This window comes from Tupaia chinensis, unplaced genomic scaffold (assembly GCF_000334495.1).
Source record: "Tupaia chinensis unplaced genomic scaffold, TupChi_1.0 Scaffold000049_1, whole genome shotgun sequence".
Lineage (NCBI taxonomy): Eukaryota > Metazoa > Chordata > Mammalia > Scandentia > Tupaiidae > Tupaia > Tupaia belangeri.
In genome coordinates this window covers 1654794-1660229 of record NW_006159507.1, presented here as the reverse complement: position 1 = coordinate 1660229, position 5436 = coordinate 1654794, and positions in this window count along the sequence as shown.

The window sequence follows — 5436 nt, the reverse complement described above, 5'->3', positions numbered from 1 at the left end:
GCGCGCACGCGCAGACGCGCCCCTGACGCGCGCTCCGCACACCCGCGCAACCTGCTCGGGCTCTTGCCTTTTAGAGAGGAAATAAGTGCGTGTGCGAAGGCCCAGCAAAGTGCAAGTCTCTCCAGGCCCGGGGGCGAGGGAGGCATTGAGGTGCTTGGTGAGAAGGGCAGGGGCGATTACGCTTGCGGGGCGCGACTGTGAGAGAGAAAGAAGAGGAAGCTTCAAAGGGAAAAGCGTCTACTCTGCTTCGGGCATTTGCCCACCTGGAGTGGCTACTGGCAGCTCCACCAGGTCAGGATGGGCGTGAAAACTGTAGTTGGGAGGGAGTAAGCGATTTATCTAAAGTCAGCTGTTCAGTGGCTGAGTTAGAATTTGCACCCAAGCCAGACGGTCTTGCATTTCAGGGTCCGGCGCTACTCGGCCTGAGGAGGCTTGTCCTGGGTGCACCAGGATGATCTGGGGCTTTGAGGTGGCTAAGAAAGCATGTGCTCACCCATCGGTCCATCCACTCACCCGTCTGTTCCCTCATCAATCCGTGCATGCATCCTAACTAAGATTACTTAGGCACCCACTGCTGAAGGGGCTAGTGAGGCCGGGTGCAGAGGTGGTCACGCTAGCGCCCGCCGGCCCCGGGTTCCCGTCTCACACTCAGGAAGAATCAGAGGTGCGGACATGGCGGGGGTGGGGGCTGGAGCGGAGTTTATGAAGACAGCCCCTAAGCAGGGCGGTCTGGAAAACGGTTGCCCAGGAGGAGCTGGAACTGGAGCACGGTTTTTTCTTTTGTTTTCTTTCTTTTTTTTTTTTTTTTTTGAGAGGTTTTTGCTATAGGGCGTGTGCGCTTGCCAGAAAGACAGAGACAGAGAGACAGAAAGCGAGAAATCACCACCACCACCACCACCCACCTCCCGGGGGATGGCCACACCACAATCCCTTCTCCTCCATTCTCCTCTTGGGATCTTGGGCTTGCACGCACATGCGCCTGGCGTGAGTTTAAGCCACTGGGTCTGGGACTCGAACTACGGTTGGCTACATGGGAGTCCAGCGACATAGCCATTACGCTAACTGCTGGTCCCTGGAGCACGGCTTTTAATCTGGGTCAGAGGGTCCTTGACTGGGCTTGTTCTAGGTGGAGCTTGTCTTTGTCTAGAAGCTTTGGGCCATGGAAACCATTATCTGTTTTCTTCCTGGCATGTGATGGGGCCTGGGAAAAAGCCTTGGTTTTAGTCAGGCTTCCTAGGTTAGTCATTGAGTTACTGTTGCACTCTCCCTGACAAGCAGCTGAACTGTGTGTACCCATCCTAAAACTTAGCCATTTTGTAATTCCATTTTGGGCTTATACCCTAACTATATTGTTAGGGTTCCTGTCTCAGAAGATAGTCAGGAAGGACCTCCTAAGGGGTTCATATTTTGACAGCCCCAGATGAGGAGGAGGTGGAGAGAACAGCATGTGCAAAAGCCCTGGGGACATAAATGTGCTAATAAATCCAGGAAGGAGCTCCTTTATCATAAATGGTCCAAGATGCTTGTGTGTGCGCGCACGCGCGATCGCAGGAGAGACAGAGAGAGACAGAACGTGAGGAAACCACCCTACATTCCCCCCAGAAAGGATGACCACCCCGCAGTTCCCTCTCCTTCATTGTCCTCTTGGGATTTGGGGCTTGCAGGCACACACACATCGTGTGAGTTTGAAGTTGCCAGGTCCAGGACTCGAACTACCATCAACTACGTGGGAGTCCAGTGATGCAACCACTATGCCATCTGCTAGTCCCTGAGATGTTCTTTTTTTTCCCTTTGGAAGAGGTTTGACAAGCAGCTGAACTGTGTGTACCCATCCTAAAACTTAGCCATTTTGTAATTCCATTTTGGGCTTATACCCTAACTATATTGTTAGGGTTCCTGTCTCAGAAGATAGTCAGGAAGGACCTCCTAAGGGGTTCATATTTTGACAGCCCCAGATGAGGAGGAGGTGGAGAGAACAGCATGTGCAAAAGCCCTGGGGACATAAATGTGCTAATAAATCCAGGAAGGAGCTCCTTTATCATAAATGGTCCAAGATGCTTGTGTGTGCGCGCACGCGCGATCGCAGGAGAGACAGAGAGAGACAGAACGTGAGGAAACCACCCTACATTCCCCCCAGAAAGGATGACCACCCCGCAGTTCCCTCTCCTTCATTGTCCTCTTGGGATTTGGGGCTTGCAGGCACACACACATCGTGTGAGTTTGAAGTTGCCAGGTCCAGGACTCGAACTACCATCAACTACGTGGGAGTCCAGTGATGCAACCACTATGCCATCTGCTAGTCCCTGAGATGTTCTTTTTTTTCCCTTTGGAAGAGGTTTATGCTATAGGGCGCGTGCACTCGCCAGAAAGAGACAGAAAGAAAGAAATCATTCCCTGGGGGATGGCCATGCCGCAATCCCCACTCCTCCATTCTCCTCTTGGGATCTTGGGCACACATGCACACGCACCTGGCTTGAGTTTAAGCCACCAAGTCTGGGACTTGAACCGCAGTCAACTACATGGGGGTCCGGCAACATAGCCATTACGCCAACTACTGGTCCCCCCTGAGATGTTCTTATATGATTATAGAAACTGAGGCTGACAGACGAAAAGGACTGGCTTAAGGTCTCAGGGCAAAGCACTGGTATAGGGCTGGCAGGTGGTGTGGTGGTTAAGGGTGTTAGATTCCCACATGGCTGACTGTGGTTTGAATCCTGAACCCTGGTGGCTTACTTTCTCACATTCTCTCTGGTCAAATTAAATAATAATAGTAATAAAATGAAATCATTCTTAAACACACACACACACACACACAGGCCGGCAGATGGTGTGGTGGTTAAGGGTGTTAGATTCCCACATGGCTGACCATGGTTCCAGTCCTGGACCTGGAGGCTTGCTTTCACTTTCTCCCTCTCTCTGGTTGAATTAAAAAAAATAATAAATGGGACCAGCAGGTGGCTTGGTGGTTAAGGCCCTGGACACTCCCACATGGTCGATCATGGTTCGAGTCCCGAACCTTGTGGCTTACTTTCTCATTTCTCCTTCCCCCTCTCTCTGTGTCTCTCTCTAGTCAAATTTAAAAAAATTAATGGATAAATAAAATAAGATAATTCTTGAAAAAAATAATAATAAAATTAATTAAATACTTTTTTTTTTTAAAGGTGGTAGGAGAGGAAGGAATAAAGGAGCAGCTGTTACTGAACTCCAATCAGGCTCACTCGCCCAAGCACTACAGACCGGACTGCAGGCGCATGGTATGATAACTAACGGGAAGTCCGGCTTTATTGCAAAGTCCAAAGCAAAGAGAACGGGCAGCTCGGTCTCCCTGGGATGTCCATCACATGCCTTTTTACGAACAAAATTAGGGGCAGGCGTCCTAGGCACAGGATCTGTTCAATGATTAGCTCAAGAGGTAGTGATCATCAACGTTGTGGGCGTTATTGATTGCCAAGGCCTTAAATAATCAAACTTGTACAGGTTTCTGTAGCCATTCAGCCTGGGGGCTTTGAGCTTGCAGCCAGCAGTTTCCATCCTATGAAACATCTTACATATTAAAACCTTATCTCTCTGTTAAGGGAACTTTATTTATTATTTTTAAAAGAATGATTTTATTTGACTTTATTTTTTATTTTATATTTTTAAAGAATTATTTATTTAATTCCATTTGCTCCATTTGTTACGGTTTTTTTTTTTTTTTTTTTTTTTTATGAAATTTTTTTTATATAGGGGATTCGCGCTCACCTGCGCTCACCAGAAAGAGACAGAGAGAGAGAAAGGAAAAACTCCCCCCTCCCCCAGGGGGGATGGCCATGCCACAATCCACTCTCCTCCATTCTCCTTTCAGAATCTTAGGCACTTGGGGACACACGCACATGTGTTTGGCATGAGTTTAAGCCACCAGGCCCGGGACTCAAACTGCAGTCGACTACATGGGAGTCCAGCGACATAGCCATTACACCAACTGCTGGTCCATGTTATTATTATTTTTTCATTTGACTAGAGAGAGAGAGAGAGAAAGGGAAAGCAAGAAAGCAAACTATCAGGTCTGGGACTCGAACCATGGTCAGCCATGTGGGAATCCAGGGCCCTTATTCACCACACCACCTGCCAGCCCTATTTATTTATTTTGATTTGACCAGAGAGGGACAGAGTGTGTGTGTGTGCGAGAGAGAGAGAGAGAAAGAGAGAGAGAGAAAGAGAGAGAGAGAAAGAGAGAAAGCAACCAACTGTGGTTGGTTGAGCGTGTGGGAGTCCAGCGCCCTCTACCACCATGCCACCTGCCTACCACTTAAGTGAGTTTTAGAGGTCTAAGGGCCCTTATTCATGGCCAATCTTGCTTCATTACCATAACCAAAGTCTGAAGTCTTGCCCCTTACTCTGGGCCATTACAATGTAAATGGAAGACCTGGTATTCCAAGCACCTTAGAAAATACACTTTACTGTGGGGTCCTGTGTGCTTGCATGCCCAAAATCCCAAGAGGAGAAAGGAGAAGGGATTGCAGCCTGTCTGTTTCTCTCTCTCTCTCTCTCTTTGGCGAGTGTAGGTGCCCTAAGGCAAAAATCTCTCAGAAAGAAAACACTTCACTTTTAGTTCAACCCTTATTAACATTCCGTGTGGGAAATTTTTATTTAATAAAAGAGGAAACTGAGGTCCCAGTTCTATTATTTATTTATTTATTTTAATTTGCTATAGAGCACGTGTACTCACCAGAGAGAGGGGGAAATTGAGAAAGTAAACTGCCAAGTCAGGACTTGAACCATGGTCAGCCATGTGGAAGTCCAGTGTCGTAATGACCACGCCACCTGCTGGCCCCAGTTATCACTTTTTTGTGACAGCAGTGCCTACTAAGCATCTCTGCACTCCTTTCACTTCTCCCACTTGTCGGACCCCCAGCTCCACTCTTGCCCCATGATCCAGGTACATATGGTGGCCACTGCTCAAGGCATCCTCCAGCTAAACCTTTAGTGGCTCCCCATTCCCCGGGTAAGTATAGACTCCACAGGTTGAGTGACCGTAGAACTACCACCCAACGCAGACACTCATCAGATTAAAAGGAGATTTAGTATAAACACACCAGGAGAAGTGGAAAACAGAACTCCCCAGGGTAAACCCGATGAACATCCTATCCGTTAGGCCTGTACCCAGGACTAGAAGTAGGAGGGGCCAGCAGGTGTCTGGGGCATCACATTTAAGGAAGCTTTCACTCAAGTCCTGCCTACACTTGCACAACCCAGTGAATGTGTGCCTCCTTAAAATGTACACCTGTGCGTGGCTTGCTTCATCCTAGCCTCTGAGACTGGCAGTACCATCACAGCTACACTGGCCCTTTTCAAGGCCTCTGAAATGCCCCATCCCCTCTCCCTCCCTCGTCAGGGTCTTTGCCTGTGCTGTTGCCAGTATACAGTGCTTGTATCTAGCATCACCTGCCGCCCCCC